Below are 25063 nucleotides of genomic sequence, written 5' to 3'. Positions count from 1 at the left end.
CCAATACCTAATATGTCAATATTTATGCGTTCCATTTCTTTCTTAACAATTTCTAATTTTCCTTCATTCATGGTTCTCACATTCCATGTACCAATCACTAGGGTCTGCTTACAGCTGTTCCTCCTCCCTTGTGTTTCCATACTTGATGGTTCTACGTAGGTTGCCCTTTTTGTTAATCTGCGTGTGTTCTGTTGTAGCTTTTTAAGTGATTGACTTTAAGGCTATTCCTTTCTACATGTTCTCTTTAAATTTTGGTTTCTCTGTTTCTTACCCTCCTTTCCTTTTGGATTATTTCAATATTTCTTAATATTTTCTCCAAATATGTCTCTGATTTATAAAATACTCTCCTTGCATTTTAAAATAGTTGCTACAGGAATTCTAATGTACATATCCAACATCATAGAGACTACTTAGAATTAAATCAAGTGATGCTACTTCTCAAGAATCCTGATAACACAGCCATTAAAGCATTCGAATGCTAACTGGAAGGTTGGCAGTTCAAGCCCACTAGCCTCTCTGTAGAAGAAAAATGCGATTTTTTTGCTCTAGGGTCATTATGAGTCAGAAATTACTCAGTGGAAAAGAATTTATATAACTTCTCATAAAATGTAAGCAATGCAAAGATTTAAGTTCCTTTCATATAGGAAATCTCTTGTCATTCCTTACTTAATATGTGTTATAGCTATGCATGGGGAAACACTCACCAATGTTATAGCTGTAACTTAAACATTAAATACATTTTCAATTTCTCCAAACATTTTCGTTTGCACTTGGAAAGTCAAGATTCCTTCTGGTATAACTTCTCAACAGTTTGTATAGCTTTATTTTGGCATCTTTTGGAGGTCTGCTCATAATAGATGATCTTAATTTGTATTTAACTTAAGGGGGAAAAAATACTTCATTATCATTCCTGATAGATATTTTCTAGCTAGAGCATTCTTGACTGATTTTCTCTTTTATCTGTGTGTTAAAGATTTTCTGTTACTATCTTTGGGTCTACATTGTTTCTAAGAAGAAATCTGCTGACATTTAAATTGCTCTCTTGTGTGTAAGGTGTCATTTTCTCTGTTTCCAACATATTTCCTTTGTCTCGATTTTCAACAGATTGGTTATAATTTTATGTCTTCCCCCTCATCCCTGGCTTTGTTTTATTATCCTTTGTGATAACTGAGCTTCTTTAACTTATAGTTATTATTTTCCAAATTAAGAGAGCTTTGCTGGAAGAGTCCCTGGGGTGTTGTGCTAGTGACCCAAAAAGGTGGTGCATCTCTGGAAGTTTCTAATGCCCCGGTGGCACCCTGGGAGAAAGATGAGCAGTCTCCTTCCATGTGATTTACAGACTCAGAAAACCAATAGAGGCTCAGCTATGAATCTGCTCAGACTTGATGGCAAAATTTTGAGCTTTTATTGTTTGTTTTGAGGGTTTTTTTTAATTAATAAATCAGGATTACACAATTAGCTGAATGGAGGGACAGGGTAAAGGAAATGAGAAAGATTTGATGAGGACCTAAAAAGACAGGGCACAGTCCAATGGTGATTAAGTTTATAAAACATAATACACATGAATGCTTACATAAAGCACAAAGTGAATAAAGAACAGTGTGAAACACAATGTATACAACCTTTGTAGGCAAACCAATATAAAATAAGTATAAAAAAGAATTATAAATCAACCTGAAGTTTTAAAAATATCCTTTATGACTAGCTGTCTCTATTTTTTTTATCATTGTAGAGCACCAGTTAGTAACATTTTAAGACTTTTATACTGTAGACTGCCAAAATAACAAACAAGTCTGTCTGGTAAGAAGTGCACCCAGGATTCTTCTTAAAGGCAAAGGTGGTGAAACTTCGTCTGATACAATTTGAGAATGTGGTCAGGAGGGACCAGTTCTTGAAACGGACATCATGCTTGAGAAATAGAGGGTCAGCAATGAAGAAGAAGACTCCCAATATGGACACATGACCACACCAATGGGTTTAAGCACAACAGAGATGATGAAGATGACACAGGATCATCTAGCATTCTATTCTGTTGTATGAAGAACTGCTGAAAGCTGGATTTGCTTCAATCCCACCGGTTGTTGTTGTTATATGCCATCGAGTCACCTGCGACTCATAGCGACCCAATGTACAACAGCCCTAAACCCTGCTCTATCATGTGCCAATCTCACCATCTCTGACACACCTACCCCCATTACCCCAGTCACTGAATCAATCCATCTCATCGAGGGTCTTCCTCTCCTGCGCTGTCCCTCCACACTCCCAAGCATGACATCCCTCTCCAAGAACTGATCCCACTTTACAACATGTCCAAAGAATGTCAGACGAAGCTTCAGAATCCTTGCCTCCAAGGAGCAGCCTGGCTTAACCCTCTCCAGGACCTATTCTTTTTCTTAGCAGTCTATGGTATATTCGGTACTCCAACACCACAGCTCAAGGCATCAACTCTCAATCCCATCTAACAAGAGTAAATATCATTTCACATGTTTCTGAAGCTCTGATCATATTTTAAAATGTTATCTGTTCTTCAGTTTGGTTGGATTTGTTTATTTATTTTTTTTTGTTTTTTTTACTGTGCTGTCAACCCAAAGTAGGTGATTCAAATCCACCAGCTGCAGAAAGATGGACATTCTGTTCCCATGCAATTATGGCCTCTGAAAGGCTTCTGGAGAGTCAGCTTTGAGTCAGTGCTGACTTAACGATGCATAACAACAGCAGCAACACCTACATTAAGATGCTCTGGTGGTGTCGTCTATAACAAGTTGCACTGCTAGCTCAAAGGCAGCACAGCACTTGTGGTTCAGACCTCCAGGCTCAGGGACTCAGAAATCTGATGAAGGTCCACTGGGAGTTGGAACTGACTTGATGGCAGTGCTTTTTTAGTCGAGATGTTGAATAGATACAACCAATTGAAAGGTTGGTGTTTGAACTCATCAGGAGGCCCATTTCAAGATAGGCCTGGTGAATTCTAGAAAATTCACAGCTTTGAAAACCCTCTGACTCTGATGTTCCCATTACAGTCCATATGCGTCAACATCAACTTCATGACAAAAATAAAAACTATGTTCTAATTCACTGACATTTTCCTCTGTTATCTCCAGTCAACCACTGACTCTATAATGTCCCTATTTTTAGAACTTTATACATCACAGTTTAAATTCTAGCATTTCTGTTCACTTTACTTTGCTAGTCTATTTTCTATTTCTTTGCTTAAATGTTTTGTCTTTTCAAGAATAATTTACTTTACACTACGGAGCACAGTTGTAGTGGACGCTTTGACATTCTGTCTGATAACTTCAGCATATGGCTCATCCTGAGGCTAGAAGCTCTTAATCATCTTTTCCATTAAGAATGGCTCACCTTTCCTGATTCTGTGTGTTGGTTAATTTTGGATGATGCCATAGACATTGTAGTCTCCTCTTATTTGAACTCTGATTTCTGTTGTTTTTCTTTCCACAGACAACCAACTCAATTAGCTTTACATTGTAAATTCCATTTCCACTCTGGAGATGGATGGCTCAAATCTCAGTGTGGTGCCTGAAACATTTGTTATTTGTTTCACTGTGTCATTTCAGTCACAAGGATGTGTGGTTCAGAACTTAGATTTGAGTGAGGTCATTCCAAAGTAGGTCTTCTTTCTCTTTATATCTTTGTTCTTCCTCATGTTCTTACCTCCTTAAGCTTTTCTTTGTTTCTTGTGGTCAGAAAAGGGATAAAATTTTACTAGACTTTGGGCAACCGCTGTAGAACTTTGCAACAGTGGTTTACTCTCAATTACTGCGAAAGGTAGGAGATCCTCAAAACTCACACACATGCTGGTGGTTTTGTTCTATTTTGAGTGCTCCCTCTCATCTGTTACTCTTGCATACTCTCCCCAATACACAATAAATAGTTGTATTTGAGTACTTATTTATAAGTAAGCTGTTTTTGTATTTTGTCAGAAGTTTCTATTTCTGTGAAGGAGATTTACTAATCTATGGTCTCATTAATTTCCATGCCAGAACCAGGACTTGCTCGGAACCCTTGCTACAGCATTCCAGTTACTATTATTATTTTATATTTTAGTCATATAGTCTACTGTGAAAGAGAAAGTTGCTGTTAGGTGCCATAAAGTTAAGTACAATTCATAGCAGCCCTATGAGCAACAGATCTGAACCCTGTCCGATTCTGTGCGGCCTTCACACATTAGAATCCATTGTGGCAGTCACCATGTCACTCCACCTGATCAAAAGTCTTCCTCTCCTTCACCGACTCTCCACCCTTTCAAGCATCATGTCCCTCTCTAAGGAACAGCCCCTTCTAGCAACAAGCTTGAAGTATAAAAGGGAAGGCATCCTAATTCTTGCCTCCAAAAAGCACTCTCTCTGAGACATGTTTATTTCTCCTTTTGGCCTTCAATAATATGTTCAGTGCTCTTCTCCAACACCACATCTCAAAGGCATCAATTCTTCTTCTGTCATCCCTATTCATAGTCCAGCTCTCAGATGCATAGCAAGTGATCAGAAAAACCACAGCCTGAATCAGACACACCTTAGTCCTCAAATTGGCATCACTACTCCTCAATAATTCAGAGAGGTCCCTAACTGCAGACTTTCCCAACGCAATACACCTCCTGATTTCCTGACTGCTGGTGTAAAGGGTACTAATTGTGAACCAAGAAAAGAAAGAAAGAGGAAGAGGAATGATAGAAGAATGGTAGTCAATTACTTATATCCTATAACTCTTGTGTCTAATGAAGCTTAAAGTATAAAGGGTGTACTTGAGTGGTAAAACACTTAATACTCTTACCTGCCTGTGAACTGAGAATTCTGGGGGTTTAAATCCACCAAATAAATGATGCATCTGAAGAAAGTCTTTGAGATTTGCTCCTAAAATGTCAGCTACTGAAAATCCTGTGAAGCATTCCTCTATTCTGACATACAATGTTATGGATTAAAAGGCAACAGGTTTGTATTGCAGAGGAAAGAAAGTCCTAGTTTTTTTCTTATTTGTCACTAATGAGTTTGTGCTTAGAAAACTCACTTTGCTTCTCAGAGCATCAATATTTCTAGACCTCACTGTGGGAATTCATAAAGTCCGGGTTGCTATAGAAAAGAGGCAATTGTTATATTGAGAATCTTGGCACTGCTCTCTCAAAAGAAAATTTTCCTTACTGTCTTTATTAAAAAGCATTTCCTCACACAGAACAGGAAAATGTACAGACATCACAATTTAATAGTAGTTTCTCGGCGCAGGAGGGGAAACAACAGAGGGAAATTATTGTTTAGGAAGCAATGTGTTTCTGTTATTGTTGATTTGAAATTAGACAAAGAACATTGGTGATGGTCACAAAACGTGATTGGTGTAATTGGTCTGGCTGAACTGTGCACGTGAAAATTGTTGAATTGGCAAATACTGTGTTTTCTATATTTTTATAACAAGAAAAATAAAGGCATTTCAACATCAGTGCATCATACCGACAATATTAAACAGGAAACTAAGACTCAAGTACGAAATGGGTTTTATCTGTAACTTAGTATTGCTATTACTATTGCTTCTTTGTTGAGACTGAAATAGTCATCATCTTCTGATTTATTGCAATCTGCAACATATCTTTTTGTGCCTATGTTTTAGATGGTAGTGCTGTGTGTAATGTGTCAGGCTTCTAACCAAGAGGTCGGTGGATTGAATCCGTGAGCTGCTCCTCAGAAGAAAGATGAGACAACCTAATCCTTTAATGATTTTTGGTCTGGGAAACAGAATGAAGCTTTGCTATAAGTCATAACTGAGTAGGGTGATTTTTCAAACAACTTTAGAAATAGGAATATATAGCAGAAACTAGCCTTTCTGACTATTCACTTAAGAGATCTGTTTCATTTTTTAAAGAAAGCAATTAAGAATCTGATGAGCCCACAGTCAGAAAGGTTGTCTGAAAACCCTTTATAGTCCTCCACACTTACAATAACCGCACAATAAAATATACCTGAAATTTATGAATTTAAGACTTAAACCTCTGTGCCTATAATTTTTTTATCTTAATAAGCTTTTTACTCTTCAGTAAATGAATGAGGAGTGATTTTTAAATTACACTTGGTCCTTTATAGAGATATTTTTATTGCTACCTCACTTCAACATAACCATTGTTCATCAGAAACTATATCCAGATATTACTTAAAATTGGCATATAGTTAAGAAGCTATGCCAAACATAATTTATTCGGGATTTCAAGCCTTGAGCTTCATTTAATTCTGGGAAAGAAATAACAGGACGAAAGCAAATGACTTTTACAACTATAAGGATTGTCTTTTTCATTCCATCTGGGAGATACTGATAGAGTTTTAGACTGGACTTTGAAATGATATGATAAGAGCTAGCACTTTTCAAGAAGCATTATCAAGTAAATTTTCTTAGCAAAACCATTTAGCTATGAATACTGAAATATATTCTGGCTTAAGGTATTTTTGTCAGCTAATACATGCACTGTATTTGAAATTTCACATTTAGGTAGTATGTATGAATGCAATATGATAAATACAAAAAATTACTGAGAATCTCAGAATTCTGATGCCTGTGAATAATTTATTTTCTTTTTCATTTAATATTTTCAAAGAACTTGTCCATAATTCTCACTTTAATATAATATCACCATCTTTATTTTGTACTCATGACTTTTTTATTAGACACATTTCTGGAACCAAGATGCATGATTTGTTGCATTATTATGACCTGACAGTTCATTTCTACTTTTAAAAATTGTCTGAAAAATAAGTAAATCCTACACATGAAGCCAGAAGTTTCTAAGAGAGTATTCTGGAACCCTCAGTTTCCTATCATTTTTGAACATAGGAATTCTGTTGCTGTGATCAAGATTTGAATGAAAAGTTCTTCGAAGAGTATGTACCTTATCCTTTTATGTTGCTTTGTGCATATTTAGCTCTCAGTATATAAAGTATTAGTATATTTTTTAAAAGTTTTGTTTTATTTTCATCCACATGATGAATATGTCAAAATATGATCATTCCCATATATGTGTCTTATAAAATTAATCACCACTGATCAATGCCCACTGTTACTCTTATCATTTCAGCTCCCAGTGGATCTTTCCTAATTTCTCCACTTCCCTTCCTCCATCCACAAAACTCTGGAACCCCTTGATTCCCACACACGCCCAACCCTTCTACCCACTCCTCTTCCTTCTTTGGATATTCATTTATGTCTTACTAGTTATTCTGTTTTCACACTAATGGTCATATGCAGTATTTATCCATATGTGCCTGAGTTAGTTCTCTCAGCATAATGCTTTCAAGTCTCTCCCAAGTTATGTAGTATTTTTCTAAATCATTGCTCCTGTTTTCATCATGTGAATATACTACAGTTTCTCAGTTCAGTAATTTGTTGATGGACGTCTGAGTTGTTTCCATTTTCTTGCTATTGTGAATAATAGTGCTATGAACATGTGTATCGCCATTCCTGTCTCAGCTCTAAATTCTAGTATATTTTTAAGAGTGTAATAGCTGGATCATATGGATATCTATGCTCAGCTTTTTGAGGAAATGTCAAACTGTCCTACAGAGTGGTTGTGTCATATTACAATCCTACCAACAGTGTATAAGAGTTTCACTCTCCACATCCTCTCCAACATTGATTGCTTGCTGTCTTGTTGAACTTTGACATTTCTACTAGAGTGAGATGGTATCTCATTGTAGTTGTGATTTCATCTCTCTTATTGCCAAAGATTTGGAACATTTCTTCATGTGTTGGTCATCTGAATGTCTTCCTTCTGAAAAGTCTTTTCATATCTTTTGCCCATTTTGTGATAGGGTTATCTGTTTTTTTCTTATGGAGGTTCTATACTATTCTGTAAACTTTCATCATGAAACCTTTGTCTGAGACATCATTGCTTAATATTTTTCCCTGTCAGGAGGTTTTCTCTTTACTCTTTTGGAAAAAGTGCTTTTGTTTGTTTGCTTGTTTTCCAAAATCCAAAAGACATTATTTATTAAATATTGCAAAGTGGCATTGTCTTCATCCGAGGGACTCAGGATTTAGGAAGTATATAATTTAGGGGCACTCATATAATTCTATTATTTTTTCTTTATATACATACATTGTATTTAATTCACATACATTATGGACTTTTGTATGTGGTATGTTTCACACTTTCCTTCATTGAGAAGTTTTTCATGCTCACAGAGACTTAATCTTTTTTTTTCTATAATTATATTTTATTAATTTTCATAAACATTTACAGAGATTTTGGGCTTCCACTCATTCATTGTTGCACTATTCTCTCTACCCTCCTCCCAGTTTGTTCTTGTCCAAATGCCACAGTGCTTGTCAAAGCCAGTTCTGATTAATCTTCTTTGTCAGTGTGTCCTTTGCCATTCCCTATCACTCCTCTCTGAGAGAGACTTTACCCTGAGTCATAAGGAAAAGGGGATGGCATATTCTTTTAGCTACTTCCTGCTGAAAAGGGGCGCTGTGGGTTTCAGGGTGAAGATCTTCTCTCACTACTCTAAAGGGCCCATTTGGCAGTAGGAAACACATAGACTATTATGGAGATTGATTTTTGAATTTAGATGCACTCTTATTGATTGTGCTTGGCAGTACATGTTCATATCCTTGAAGATGTATCATGGGGGTGTTGCAACCTAGAAGACACAAATTTGACTAACAAGTTATAAGTACATGAGTCCAAAAATTATGGAAAAGTAAAAGAAAAGATTCTTTCATTGTTTTACAAACCCTCCCCCAGGTCCCCTCCACCATGTAGCCCTTGCTCTAGTCTCCTGTGATGACAGAAATACCCAGTTATATCTCTCTTTTAAATGGTTCTCTCCCTCCTCTGTTTCAGTGCAGTATACATTATTGAACCCATCTTACTCAGTCTCTCCCCAACCCCAAGGACAGTCCCATTCTACAACAGTGGCATCATGTAATATTTGTCCTTTTGTGACTGGGATATTTCACTCAGCATAATGTTCTCCAGAGTCAACCATTTTGAATAATATTGCATGAGTTCCTTGTTTTTTAATGCAGCATAGTATTCCATTGTGCGAATATACCACAGCTTCTCTAGCCATTCTTTAGAAGGTCCCATTGATAGATGTTATCTTCTTCTGGTTGTGCCATTTCGAGCTATATTTGCCAATTATTTATATCATAGGCTTAGCCTTTTAAGTTTTGTTCCATTTTGTCTCTTATGATCTTTATGGTTTGTTGCTTTTCTTCTAAGTCTCTGCTACACCTTGAGCTAATTTTTGTGTATGTGAGATGTGGATCTTGCTTTAGCTGTCTGCAGTATCAATCCAGTTTTGCCAACACAATTTGTTGAAGAGGTGTTTTTCCCTAGTTGATTGGTTCTGTTTCTTTGTCAAATACCAGGTGACCATATGTATATGGGTTAATTTCTCAATTCTTGATTCTGTTCCATTGGTTTTATGCCTGTCATTGTATCAGTACTAGGCTTTTTTTATTATTACAGCTGTGCAGTAGGTTCTGAGATCACGGAACGCTGTTCCTCAACTTCATTTTTGTTTTCCAGAAGTGCTTTGCTTAATTGGAGTCCCTTTCCTTTTTAAATAAACTTGCCTATTGCCTTTTCTATCTATTTGAAAGATGAATTTTTGTATCAATATTGGGATTGCTTTGAATATGTAGATTGGTTTTGGCGGAATTGTCATTTTCACTATATTGAGTCGTCACATCCATGAACAAGGGACATTTTTCCATTTAGTTAAATATTAAAGCATTAGTCTTGATAAACCATTGGCATTGGCAAATTAAATCAGTATAAAATTCCTCTTACAGTGATAAACAACTGGATCCCACTTAACTATACGTACTTTTTATAGCTAAACAAAAAGTTTGAGAATTCTCAGGTACTGGAAATCAATAATCATATGTTCATAGAATGAACTCTGAGAACGTTGGGGGTCAATACATAGAAGAGATGAACATGACACTCAGTGAATTTAAAATCAGATAAATCATAAATCAAAGTGTTTCCTTTCACCACGTCTATTCTGTCTATATGCTGAGCAAATAATCTGCGAAACTGGAATAGATGAGGAGGAAGACAGCATCAGGATGAGAGGAAGACTCATTAATGATCTTTGATGTACAGAGGACACAACTTTACTTGCTGAAAAGAAAAAGACTGAAGTTCATACAGATCAAAGACTACACAGCTTTTGTTCGAATCTACCACATTTTCTGCTGGGGGAAAAAGGGACAATCTCCTCCTGTTCCAGTCAGATTCCATTTGATGGCACACACACACACAAAATTAAAATATTAAAATAAAATAGAAAACAAGACTACACAGCTTTCAGTATGGATTTACCTCGATTTAAAGAAAACAAAGTTCTTCACAACTGGACCATCAAGCAACATCATGGAAAAAAGACTGAAGAATGAAGTTGTTAAGGATTTAATTTTACTTCAACCCACAACTAACTCATATGGAAGCAGTAAAATAAATAAATAAATTAAATAAATAAATAAATAATGTATTGTGCAAATCTGGTTTAAAATGTTAAAAGCCTTTTAAAGTGGAAAAGGCAAAGATCATACTTTCATCCACCTTATTTGTATGAAAAATGGTCAATGCATAAAGAAAACAAAAGAAGAATTGGTGCCATAAAATTATGCCATTGGCAAGGAATACTCACTATATATCATATATTGTTATCTGCTAATTCAAAATCTGCAGTTCAGATCTACCACCAGCTCTGAGGAAAAAAGATGGGCAGTCTCCTTTAATAAATATTAACAGTCTCAGAAACGCTAGACTATCAGTCAGACCTGATTTGACAACACACTTGAGCAAAAATAACCTGCAGATATTTGTTAGAAGACAGGCAGCTAGAATGCTCTTAGGAAGTGAGAACAGCAAAATTCTGTCTCATATATTTAAGGCATGTTGTGAAGAGGGGCTAGTTCCTGAAGAAATACTTCATGCTTTGCAATGTAGAGGGTCAGTGAAATGGTAGGGAGCTGTACTGTCAGCCTGAGGGTGCATGGTCCCAATCCACCAGCTGTTCTAAGGGAGGAAGATGAATATCTCCTCCCATGTGGTTTATTAACTTTGAAAACCTACTGAACCGTCAGCTGTGGGTTCAGTATACAACTACAATAACACAAACAAACAAGTCTAGTTTAGTGATAAGAGGATGCACTCTAATACCAAGGGCACATGGTTAGAGTTTACTTGCTGCTTGATGGGAGAAAGATGAGCAATCCCCTCCCGTGAGAGTTACTACCTCTGAAAACTAAGGAGAGGGTCAGCTATGGATCGGTTCTGCCTCAGTAACAGGGGTTCAAGCAGAGTCTAAATTCCTTCAGGAATTAAACAACTTCAAACGGGAAAGGAGTTAGAAAAGAGATATTGGTACATAAAGCTGGAGCCCATAGAGGGCTGAAGCTTCAGTGGATGGACACACTTGAATAGGTGTTTTTAGATTGATTTAGGACATGAAACATAAAAATAAAGTTTTTCTCTCTCTATTGGTTATGGATGAAAAAGAAAAACGAGAACTTGCAAACTCAGACAATATCACTGACTGTTAAATCATCCTCCATGGTAGCTATCCTGATAGTCACAAATAGATGTCAGTTTAAAGAATGAGGTGCGCCTGATTTAGGTCATTATCTTTTCAGTCCCTAGCTATGCATCTGAGAGCTGGACAATAAATAAGGATGACAAAAGGAATCAATGTCTTAGAGTTGAGGGTTGGAGAAGAGCACTGAATATATACATGGACTGCAGAAAGGACAAACAGATATGTTTTGGAAAAAGTGTGGGCAGCGTGTTCCTTAGAGGCAAGGATGCAAAGTGTTGTCTCCCATACTTTATGCCTTTTGGTAGAGGGACTTTTCCTTGGAGGAGGACATCATGCTGGGAAAGATTGAGGGTCGGTAAAAGAGAGTAAGACTCTCAACAAGATGGATTGACACGGTGACTGCAGCAATGGGTTCAAGTGTATCACAGATGGTGAAGATTGCAAAGGATAGAACAGGGTTCATATCTGTCAGTCATAAATGGCTAGAAGTAGTACCCAACTCACATAGCACATAGCAACAACTGCGTGTTAGAATCCCTACACATCTTTGCTAACGCAGCTATATGACATCTGTCTGTTATATCAGTAGTTGGCGATTTTGCCACTCAAAGCACATTTGCTAATTTCCACAAACATTTTTATTTGTTGCAACTTTTTTTAATAGTTATTAAGGTGCAGAATTGTTATTGTTGTTATGCTTGTGACTCATAGTAACCCTATGTTCAGCAGCCCTGAAGCCTTTCCTGTCCTGAGCCAGTGTCACTGACTCCAATACACCTATTCTCATTGCTTCAGTTACTGTATCAATCCATCTCTTCTGGGGTCTTCCTCTCTTGCACTGTCCCTCCACCCTTCAAAGCATGGTGTCCTTCTCCGAGGACTGGTCCCTCCTGGCCACTTGTCCAACGTATGTGAGATAGAGCTTCAAAATCCTTGCCTCCAAGGAGAAACTTAGTCTTAACGTCTCCAGTACATACTTTTTATAGAGAGTGATCAGCTGGCCCAATGGACTGAAAGTGATGCAACCAAGCCAAAGGTGGGTGAGTTTTAATCGGTGGCCCTCGGGCCTGTCTTTCATTGTTTTTGTTCAAACATTCCTCTAGGTCGTATAGCCCTGGTGGGTCCACTTGCTGTACAGTGGTCACTTGTGGTTGCTGTGAGGCTGAACACTGTGACGCAGATGTGTCAAATGTGTTAATGGTTGTTGCCCATGGTGCACAGCATTGGGTGAAACTCCCCAATTAAAACAAGCTTGGAAAGAGGAGTGGCAACCACTTCCGTAATAGCTTGCCTCTGAAAGCCCTATGAACCTGGGGAGAGGATGAGAGACACACAAGTGTTGAGGACTCTCCTTCATAGGGTCGCTATGACTCACCTGCAACTCAATGGCTTTTAACAACAATAACAATGTACTTTTTTGTGTTTTCTTAGCAGTCCATGGTATGTTCAAGACTCTACTCAAGCACCACAACTCAAAGGCATCAATACTTCTAGTATTTCAATGATGCCCTGTGCAGTGTCTCACAACAAAGAATGGTACAAAAGCATCAGTAGAGTTGAAGCTCAGCTACTTCACTTTATAAGATACTCCACATCAACACATTGTATATCAATTTGCTTTCATCTTTTCTACACTTACTTACATGTTGAACGAAATCTTACTCAAACTCATTGTGGTTGAGTTGAAACCAACTCATAGATAGATTTCTAACATATTACAGGGGTGGGGGTAGACTGTAAATAGCACTGTGTTTCTCCAGCAGAGCAGCTGGTGGATTGGAACCACCAGAGATCCACTGCCTTTGGGTTTTCAGTACAACTGTCTATGGACTAGGCCACTAGGTCTTGCTCCTATTTCATTGCCTACAATGCACACCATTGCATCTGATACAGGCAATTCAAAATTTTTCAAACATTTTTTTTATCCAACAACAATCTTTTAATGTCCTAAATTTCCACGGAAAGGAGCCCTGGTGGCATAGTGTGTCACATGTCAGGCTGCAAACTCTCATGTCAGCAATGGAATGCAACCAGGCACTCTGGGGGGGTGGGGGTGATGGTAATCTCCCATAAAGGATTACACTCACACAAACCTAATGGGAGGTCACCATGAATTTGACTCAATGCAATGACAATAGGATTTCCCTGAGTGATGCAAGTGATTAACTCACTTGGCTGCCAACTGAAAGAATGGCAGAGTTTACCTAGAGAGACACTTCAGATAAAAGGCTTCATTATTAAACAAACAAACAAAAAAAATAGTTACTGGAAATTATAGAACACTGACATACCTCAGGTCTCCATGAGGCAGGACTGAATGAATCCATTGCTGTTGGTGTTTAAGTCATGACTAGTATCTTGGAAATGTTCTCTTAGAATTTTAATTTGATTATTTTACTCCAATAATCCCAGTTTAATGAGAATATAGTTTATATATAGATAATTAACAAAACAATACACTAAGCACTTAAAGATATAAGAACATTAGGGCATGAGGCATGAAATAGCTAGGTTAAATTCTTTCACAAATGTAGTTATATGTAAGATGATAGTAGGAGGAGGAAAAACACAGTATACATAAGTGAACTACAATGTAAATTAAAGAATAAATTACAATGTGCATGCATGATACACAACATATATGAGTAATTATAGGCAAAGCAATAAACATTTGTAATAAAAAAAGAAGAAAATAATTTTTTTCTCCAAGAAAATAAAGGATATAGGCATGCAATAGAAAGCCCAAACAAGAAGCTAACTTTGCATATAGGGGAACAAAGCTTCATTCTAAGGGGTGAGGAAAGCTTCCAGGCAGTGAACTGAAATTTGAAGAATGATTACAATGTCAACAGGCAAAGAAATGCAGAAATATATGGCATTAAGTTCAATGGTCAATGAAGAAATATGATTCTGTTGCTGTAGTTTGGTACCAATCTTAATAAAATAAACTGATCAGGGTACTACTTACTTTTTTAAGTTATTATATAATTGCAAGGCAGAAAATGGCTATAGACTTTAGTCTACTCTGACTGCGTGTTATTGGCAGTGTACACTGAGTTCTAGACACGTAATTGATGGTGTCTCAGGGGAGGCACTGGTGGAGTCTAACCTAGTGTTTGAGACTGCTGTTTCTGACAATTTATTTTCTTACATTGTAAATCAAGCTACTTCATCTCATGTCCAAAACGTGGTGAGTTAAAAAAAAAATCCAAGACATAATTTCAAAAACTAAAACAAATCAAATCTGATCTGATCTATAAAGTTGTGGGAAATTGACTATCAGGGTTAGGTAAACTAGGATTAGCAAGCAACACACACTATAAAAATGTAAAAATGCCATGAAATCCTTTTCTTTCAAAGACGAGAACTTCAGTAGATTTGTATAAAGTGAACTATGTCCTTGAATTTTTCTTTCTTCACTTCTATTGAATTATTTATTAGAGCAATTATTCCTTTTACTCATGTACGTTTTCCATAGCATTCTGTTTTAATTTGCAATACTTTCTCTAATCTCTCTGAGGAATCATTACAATATTACTTTGGTATAAAATTTCTTCAGCCTTTAAAAATTGTTGATGTTAGTTCCAGTGATATATTTCCCTTCCTCCTCTGCTAACCAAAAGGCTGTGTCTCCGGCTGTTAGGACCCATCAGCTGCTCCTGAGGAGAAAGATGGGCAGTCTCCTGCCATTTTAAGATTTATGCCTTCAGAAGCCGATGGAAGGTTGCTCTCGGTCAGAAACATCTTGAAGTAAGTGTGTAAATTATTTCATATTTATTCTAAAGCATTAAAAGTCAGTAAAGCTCTTGTATCCAAAGTTATTATATATGTGAACCATTGAGTTGGAACCAACCCATAGCAGACCCTCCAGCAGGTTTTCTGAAGAAGTAATCATATGGGAGGAAATTACACATCCTTCTTCTTGTGAGTGGCAGGCAGATTTGAACCATGTGTCTTTGGGATTGCAGTGTAGATTCTTACCACTCGGCCACCAGAGTCCTCTGGTCTGAAAAACAATGTATTCTAATTCTGTAAGTAAACCTAGTATGATTTAAAAAAAAACACAACAACAACAACAACAAAAAATTCCCCCCAAAAAAGGAACAAAGAACATGTTCAATTAAGATCTATAAAAAATAAACCACAAAAATTTCAAAGTATTTAGTAACTCAAATAAGACATGAAATGCTAATAACTTAAAAATGCCAATTTCCACCTTCAAGGAAACTGTTATAAAAATATGAATTCTTTACAAATTAAAGAAGTATAGGTATGTGGCCCATAGCTTTCATTTGTACAACTTCTGATAGTATCCACAAAATTTTTATTTAATTTGTTTTGCTGGGAGAGGAGTCCTGGTGGCCAAAAGTAACAAAAAAGTAGAAAAGTCAGCAGTTTGAAATCAGCAGCTGCTTCACAGGAAGAAGACTGACAATCTCCTCCTACTAAGATTTACAACTCAAGAAACTCAGAGGTTCACTAAGTGTCAGAATAGCTGGTGGGCAGTTGACTCAGTTTTTACTTTTGGAATGGCCTCAAACGAGTACTCTTGTAACAAGCAGGTAGTGTAGACATGGGTGTGGCTGTGGGTTCATAGAGTTTGCCGCCGAGGAGGCAGGTGACAATGGAGTGTCAGGGGCGGAGCGACCCAGGGCCCTCCCGTTGTTCAGGTTGGTAGAAGAGTGAGAGATTCCTGCCCCTACCCTCTTGGCCACCACTGCCCCTACTGGTGCAGGGCCCTCTGCTTCATTGTCTGCAGTTCCAGTTTAGCAGCGCTGTGAGGCTTACAGTAGGCTCCCTTCTGCTTTAGTAGTGTTTATGCATTATTTATTGTCACTAATGTCAATGTAATGTGGATAGAAAGTGATGCTACCAGGACAAAGATTGGTGATTTTAATCTGTGGCCCTCGGGCCTGATTTTAATTGGTTTTGGTCAAAAATTATTCTAAGTGGTATAGCTCTGGTCTGTCTATTTGCTGTATAGAGGGACCTCGTGTTTGCTGTGATGCAAAACACTGTGACATTGATGTGTCAAATGTAATAACAGTTACCCATGGTGAACAGTGTTTGGTGGAGCTCCCCAATTAAAACATGCTTGGCAGCAAGAGTGGCATCAACTTCTGGAAATAGCTTGCCTCTGGAAACTCTATGAACTTGTAGAAATGATGAAAGTTACACAAACGCTTGTCAGGTGTTTCATTCATAGGGTCACTATGAGTCATCTATGACTCGACGGTGCTTAGCAATAACATAGAAAGAGCTCTGTTGGCCCAGTGGATAGAAAGTTATGCTACCAGCCAAAGGTGGGTGATTTTAATCTGTGACCAGCAGGTCTGGTTTTAATTGGTTTTGATCAAACATTCTTCTAAGTGGTATAACACTGGTCTGTCCATTTGCTGTACAGAGGTAACTCATGGTTGCTGTGATGCTAAACACTGTGACTCTGATGTATTAAATACAATAATGGTTACCCATGGTGAACAGTGTTTGGTGGAGCTCTCAGGTTAAAACAGACTTGGAACCAGGAATGACACTCACTTCTGAAATACCTTGCCTCCAGAAACTCTATGAATTTGGAGAAAAGATAAAGTCATTGAGGTGTTCAGGTCTTTCAGTCATAGGGTCGCTAGGAGTCATCTGTGACTCAACGGCACTTAACAACAGCAACAACAATATAAACCACTCTTATTTGGTTCATCTATCATAAAACTTCTAGAAAATGTTACTGTACACTAATGAGAGATTAAGAATGAAAAAGACAGGTAATATATTGTTGTTGTGTACCACAGAGTCAGAACCAAACCATAGCTGAACCTCTGGCGGGTTTCCAGAGGCAGTTAATCACACGGAAGGAGATTGTTCATCCTTCTTTCTCAGAGCAGCTAGTAACAGCTAATGGCCTCAAACAGCATACCTTCGGGATTGCAGCACAGCTCCTTGCCACTAGGCCATCAGAGTGCCTTAGTAATATGTTTGTAGTCTTTAAAAACAATTTTTACCCAAGATCTTCCCACCCCTTCACTAAAACGTGTCTAGTACTCCCCCTAATATGGGGTCTACACTTTCGAGAATCACTGCTTAAGCAAAGTTTAACAAGTCAGGAAACAGCAAATAACAGGAAGAAGGTGGAGAGATAGGAACTCTCAATCACTGCTGATAGGAATGTAAAATGGAAGTATGGAAGGCAGTCCTGCACGTTCTCAAAAAGTTGGAAGTAGAAATACCATTTGACCCAGCTATACTACTACTGGGAATATATCCTAAGGAAATCTGAGTTATGACACAAACAGATGTATGCAAATCCATGTTTATTGCAGTATTATCTACAATAGCTAAGAGATGAAAGTAGCCCAACAGCCCATCAATAACCAAATGGATAGAAAAACTGTAGTATATTCACACAATGAAATGTTATGCAGCTTTGAAAAATAATGAACTTGTAAAAAAATATACAATATGGATGAGTCTAGAAGACACTATGCTGAGTGAAATCTATCAACAAAAGGATAAATACTGCATTGGACTGACTGCTGATATAAAATAGAACTGACATTGTGGAAAGGGGGAATAGGAAAAGAATGGATAGATAATGCACATTGCACTGGAATAGATGAAGAAAAGGGCTGTCTGAAAAGAATATATGATTGAGCTTTATATGTATGAAAAAAATCTGAAACAAGAAGACATATACTACAAAGTGATTAGGGAGGGGAAGGAAAGGGGGAAATTTGCATCAATATAAGAATGAAAACAACAAATTTTCATTAAAATCACAAGAAAAAGACCAAAAAATACCTGTATAAGTTAGTTCTGGCTTGACACTATTGTCCTTTGTGTATAGTAACAGAAAGTAGCTTTGGTCAAGCAATATATAATGCATCGCCTGTTAACAAAGGATGGCTGCTTGAAACACATCAGCCTCTGGTGAATCTCATCTCAGCAGTCTTTCTGGAAAAAAATGGGCAGGCTAAAGATTTATAACCTCACCAAACTGTTGGAGGGTTGTTAAGAGTTGGACTTGACTCAATGACAGTGGATTTGCTATAGTAACAGAATATTAAAATTCCACAACTTGTTATATTTGCACATTGTCATTTTAATTGGGCAAAAGAATTCTAGTTATAAAAAATTAATTTCCACTATAAAATGTGAGATTAATGATAAAGGCAAAATTTCTAGGAAGGGTAAAAAGGAAACCCAAACAGAATAACAAATAATCAGTTCATCTTCTGGTATCTAAACAGAAGATCCAAACACACACTGAAACAGAGATAATTACAGCAAAGTAGGAGGCATTTAAATCTTAGAGAACTTCAAGAAAATAGCTAATTATCATTCTGAGATAATTACTGCTATAAGTTCAGCCATTCAGCCTCTGTTCCCCCCCGCCCCCCAAACCTGGTATTTTCTACAAAGAAGAATAATCTGTCCTTCTCAAGAATCTTTTCGTAAGATTTCCCAAAGGTTTGTCAACACAGTTCTCACTCACCAGCTTGAGGGCCAGGCACGGAAAGAGTTCCCAGTGCCTACACTCCAAAAGACTTGCTCAAAGTCCCAGGCATTCGAGGTAACAATGTTGTAGTGTAAGTGCATAAAATATTCTAAACATTTTTATTTAGTTATAGCTAAAATCATTAAACTAAGAAAGTCTTAAGATGTGGGACATTTTTTGTCTAATGTAGCTTCAAATGGAAGTTTTTAAGTTCAGTGAAGGCCCTTCTGTAAACACAAAGAAGAGGAAGAGTAAGTGGATTCTGACTAATATAAAGACAATGAATTTGGATGCTTAAATTATATTTTTAGAGATGAGAAAGAAAAAAAATATCATGCATATGGAGCAACAGAACTCCCATGCATTGCTGGTGGGAAGGCAAGCTGGTACCACCATTTTGGAAGACAATGCACTGACAGTACAATGAATTCCATAGTGACCCTGTGTGAGGTTGCTGTGGCTAGAATCTTTACTAGAGAAGTCTTCTTCATTGTATTCCGGTGGAATGGCTGATGAATTTGAACCACCTACCTTTCCGTTAACAATCAACATGTAATACAGTACACTACCAGAGATAGTGTGACCATTTCTTAGACATCTGAACATAGATTTACTTTACAATTCAGCAAGACCAATAACGTGCCTAGTTGTTTATCAGTGAGTTGAAAACTCAGGTCTGTACGCGAACGCTCACAAGACTTCACAATAGTTTAAAAATGTCCTTCCTTTGGCACCAAAAGTAATGACAAATAACTAAGTGTAATGAAAAATTAGAGCAAAGAGCCATTCAGCTTTAGTCTTTACATACCATGAATAAAACATGATATGGAGAAGTTTACATGGTGATTATTCACCTGCAGTACTGTGAACTTTTAACATTATGTCCCCCTTTCAGTAAATCAGAGCAAAAATAATCATCTGCCATTAGTGTTATTTGCTGATTTTGGTTTTTTGTTTGTTTTTTGGGTGTTTTATTGATGGTAATAATCTATCCTTTTGACACTATTGCAACCAAATTGACTTTACCATCTTGGCTTTAGTAGGTATAGAAGATAACGGATTACCATCTTTATTGCTGTAATGTGTTAAGCATTATATGCTAGTAGAATCTAGTTTCATTGTTTTAGGTGGAAAGTATTTTTTGGGTTTCCATTTTGAATGTGTTTGGATTAAACATACAATAAACTACTTATGTCTGCAGAAAAAAAAAAGAAGTCCTTCCTTAGGTGACTTACTAAGTATTGCTTAGAACAGACTTAGAAAAAAGGCCTGGCAATCTGCATTGGAAACAGTCACCACAATGACAGTTTCTAGCAAGTTACATCCGAATATTTACTCATTGATGTGAACTTTAAGTTTTAGTTATTTACAGTATCTGATTTTTAAAAACCACATTATGAAGCTTACAGTTTAAAGGCGCTGTGCAGGGGAAACACAATGAATTCAAAAAGTTTCCCAGTTTCCTATGGTTCACAGCTATCCATATGACATTGCTGCTGTAGGTGACAAAAATCAGCTTAGACTCATAGAAACCCTGTGTGCAACGGTATGATAGTAACAGTATGTGCAACCCCACGTGTAACAGTATGGTCTGATATTGTGTCCTCCTCAAATACCCTGCAGCCGCTGTGTCAGCCTATCTTGCTGAGTCTTTCTCTTTTTTATTAATCAAGCCTTTCTTTACTTTCTCAAACATGATTAATTTTCCCAAAGCTTAGCCCCACCAGAAGAAATGTTCAAAATATGTGAGCCAAGATCTCACCATTCTCACTTCTAAGAAGCACTCTGATTATACTTCTTCTAAGATAGAGTTCTTTTTTTAGCCTTTTATGGTATATTCAACATTCTTTACCAACATCAGTGTTCAAAGTCATCAATTCTATCTTTCTTATTCATTGTCCAACTTTCAAACCCATATGAAACAAATGGAAGATTATTCTTTTTAATATTCCTTAGTATTTAAACTTTGGGCATGTGGTCAAGAGAGACCAGTCCTTGGAGAAAGACATCATGCTCAGAAGGGTAGAGGGACAGTGCAGGAGAAGAAGACCACGGATGAGCTAGATCAATACAATAAGTAGGGCAATGGGTGTTGGTGTATCAGAATTAGTGAGACTGGGTCAGGACAGGCAATGGTTCAGAGCTGTTGTACATAGGGTCGCTACAGGCTATAGGTGACTCCAATAACAAAACAAAACAAAACAACAAAAACAACATGTTCTATTGGTTTATTTTTATTTAAGTCTTTTGTTTAGAGTCAACAAGACCTCATGCAAGGTCTTTGTATTTAAAAGTTAGTTGTTATTTTATTTTGGAGGAACATTCTTCTAAGTGATACAGCAGTCTTATGTCAATTTGTTGTACTGAGGTATCCTGGGGTTGCTGTGGTGCTGAACATTGTGCCATTGGGGTGTCAAATGCCGTAACGGTTGCCAATGGTAGGCAGTGTTTGGTGGAGCTCTCAGTTTAAGACAGGTTTGGAAGCAGGAGTAGCATCCATTTCCTAAACAGTATGCCTGTAACAGAAACTCTATGAACTTTGAGAAATGATGACAGTTATAGAAAGGCTTTAGGTCTTTTGTACATAGGGTCACTATGAGGCGTGATCAACTCCATGGCAATCAACAACAACAACAGTATATAAAGTGACATCTTTGCTCTTTAGCACTTTAAAAAAAGATCCTTGTGTGTACCATAAACTCATAGCTGACCTTCCAGTGTATTTTCAGAGGCAGTAATCACATGAAGAACTTTTCCATCATTTTCTTATGGAGCTGCTGTCAGATTTGAACAGTTGACAGTACAACTTCTACCACTGAGCCAACAGATTTACCAAAAGAGGTCCTATGCAACTAATTGTTCCAATGCAATATGTCTTTTGATGTTTTAGATGCTGCTTCCATGAGTATTGGTTGTAAAATTAAATCCTTGACAATTTCAATTCTTTCATTTGTTATGATATTAATTTTGCTCTAGTTGTGAGGACTGTTGTTTTCTCTTTTTTATTTATTTTTTAAAATTGTGATTTTAGTGAAAGTTTATAGAAAGAATGGGTTTTCATTCATTCATTCATTCACCTTTTCCTCTCTCCCTCCTCCCCTACGTAATGCATGTCTTATTCCAGATTGCCATTTGCCATTTACACAATGTATAATCAACCATTTCCTTCAGATAATACCTCTCTTCTCCAGTTCCAGTGTGGTGTTCATTATTAACCCATTCTTTCCCTGCTCTCTCCTCCCTCATGTCCAATTTATTTTTTTATAACAATGGCTCTATGCAGTATTTGTCCTTTTGTGCCTGAGATATTTTATTCACGTCTTCCACACTCATCCATGTTGTGTAATGTTTTGCAAGTTCACTGTTTTTCAGTACTACCCAATGTTCCATTATATGGATGTACCACAGGGTTTGGTTGGGGTTTTTTTTCTTGTTCTGTTCTTGTTTTTTTTAAATCTTTTATACTAGTCTATTTACAAAATTCGAATACATTGTTTTTCAAACCAGATTCTTCCAATTTCCCTTACCTCTTCACCCATAATTGGTCTTCGAATTCTCAGATTGCTGTTTCTTGTTTTTCTAGGTTATCTAAAGCCTTATTGGCTTTTTTCTGCTTTGTCTTTTACTGGTTTTTTTTCTTTTTTTTAAGATCCTCTTGGGTTTTGCTTGTTAAGTTCTCCAACTCTTCATTTTTTTCCATTCATTTAAAATACTTGATTACTGTTCTTTTTAATTCTGCATCAGAAAGTTCAATCAGACTTCCTTCAGGAAATTAATATATTTTATATTTTTACCACTTTTGGGAGGCAATTTCTTGCTTTGGTTTTTTGTGTGGTTTGAGGTAGTCTGCATCCTCTATCATTGCTGTGATAGAATTTTTCTTGCCTGGAGTCCTTACAGGTCCTGGGTATGGTGACCTTGACTGAGATGCTCACTGCTTCAGTAGAGCGGAGGGAAACTTGTCTTGCATGAAGACCTCTCTGGTCCTGAGTCTCACGGGAAAGACTCAGCCCAGTTGGAAAACTCAACACTCCAGGAAAAGGGAAGGCAATTCACCCTACCTGAGGTTCTTTCTGATGCCTTTATTCGTGGGGACACTTGACTTTTTTGGGGAGTTCACCTCTCCAGGGAAGTGGAGGGAAACTCTCCCTGTCTGAAGTACTCTCTGGCACTGGGTGACAGGAGGGGAAGCTAGCCTGGCTGTGGTGCTCACCCCTCCAGGAAAGGAAGGGCAACTCATTCTACTTGAGGTCCTTTCTTTCCCTGAAACATTGATGGGAAGTCTTGCCTGCCTGGGGTACTCACCTCTCCAGGGAAGTAAAGGACAATTAGTTTTACTAGAAATTCTTTCTGGTTCAGCATAGCTGGTGGGAAAGTTCATCTGGCTTTGTTATTTACCTCTGTCAGGAAGAGAAGGGCAACTCATCTATCTTTTTTTAATTGAGATTTTGATGAAAGTTTGTGAAGAAGTTGAATTCATTGTTGTACATTTTCCTCCCTGACCACTCCCCCACCCAGTCCACTTTTCTCTTTGAAAAAAAAAAAATTCTTTCCTTGTTGTACAATTTTCCACCCCCATCACAGTTCTCTTTACAATGCAGCTCTTATTCTGGACTGTTGGCATGCAAATAATACTTAACCATATATTCCTTTTAAGCAGTTCTTCACTCATCTGTTTCAATGCAGTATACATTATTTATCTCCTCTTTTCTTAGCTTTACACCAATCCTAATGTCAATCCTGTTTTATAGCAACGACATTATGCAGTATTTGTCATTTTATGACTGAGATACTTCACTCAGCATAAAGTCCTCCAGAGTCACCCATTTTGTAGAATATTTCATGAGTTCTTGTTTTTCAGTGCTGCATAGTGTTCCATTATGCAAATATACCACAGCTTCTCTATCCATTCATTTGTTGACGGGCACTGGGTTGTTTCCATCTCTTTGCTGTTGTAAACAAAGCCACAATAATATGGGTGAGCAAATATCTGCTTGGGTGGCAGTTCTGGTTTCTTTAGGATATATTCTTAGTAGTGGAACTGCTGGGTCAAATGGTATTTCTATTTCCAACTTTGTGAGAAAGCACCATCCTGCCTTCCAGAGTGGTTGCACTATTTTACACTGTAATCAAGAGTGAATAAGGGTTTCAGTTTCTCCACAACCTCGCCAGCATTTGCTGTTTGCTGCTCTATTGAATTTTGCTCTTCTTACTGGGGTGAGAAAATATCTCATATATTTCAGAATAAAGAAAAAGATAGAATTCTCTAGGACTCATTCTACACAGCAAACATATTCTTGATACCAAAGCCAAGTAAAGAAAACTAAAATAGAAAACTATAGGCCAATATCTCTCATGAACATAGATGCACATCCTGAATAAAATCCTGGCCAAGAGAGTCTAATGATACATCAAAACAATAATTCGCCAAGACCAAACGGGATTCATAACAGATATGAAGAATGGTTCAACATAAGAAAATAAATGTAAAGCATCATATTAACAAAGCAAAGAAAAAGAATCACATAATTCTATCAATTGATGCAGAAAAGGCTTTGACAAAACCCTATACCCTTTCCTGATTGAAACACTCAACAACATAGCAACAGAAGGGAGTTTCCACAACTGAATATAAAGCATATATGCAAACCTGAGAACAAACGTTGTTCTCAGTGGCAAGAGATTCAAGACATTCTCTTTGCAAACAGGAACAAGGCAAGGATGCCCACTATCAATATTCAATTTCAATATTCAATATTGTACTCTCCTATTCAATATTGTACTGGAAGCAATAGCAATAAGGCAAGAGGAGAAAATAAGAGGCATCCAAATTGGCACAAAGGAAGTAAAATGATATGATAGTATACATAGAAAGCCCTAAAGACTCAGCAAGAAAATTGCTGGACATAGTTGACCAGTTCAGTGAAATGACAGGAAAAAATATCAACACACGAAAATCAATTGGACTTCTCTACAGTTAAAAAGAGAATACAGAACTGGAGCTAAGAAAAATAATAACCTTCACAAT

At 37.2% G+C, this 25063-nt stretch overlaps 1 protein-coding gene across 1 annotated transcript in view; it reads right to left on the bottom strand.

Moving 5' to 3' along the window:
• LOC102874776 overlaps nucleotides 1-25063 on the bottom strand; it is a 114422-nt gene that overhangs the window by 70313 nt on the left and 19046 nt on the right. The gene's annotated exons all lie outside the window — the stretch shown is intronic.

The sequence above is a fragment of the Elephantulus edwardii genome, unplaced genomic scaffold, assembly GCF_000299155.1.
Source record: "Elephantulus edwardii isolate Elephantulus edwardi_28Jun2011 unplaced genomic scaffold, EleEdw1.0 scaffold00199, whole genome shotgun sequence".
Taxonomy (NCBI): domain Eukaryota; kingdom Metazoa; phylum Chordata; class Mammalia; order Macroscelidea; family Macroscelididae; genus Elephantulus; species Elephantulus edwardii.
Note: the sequence above shows the minus strand (reverse complement) of the source record. Positions and strands in the feature narration are given on the sequence as shown.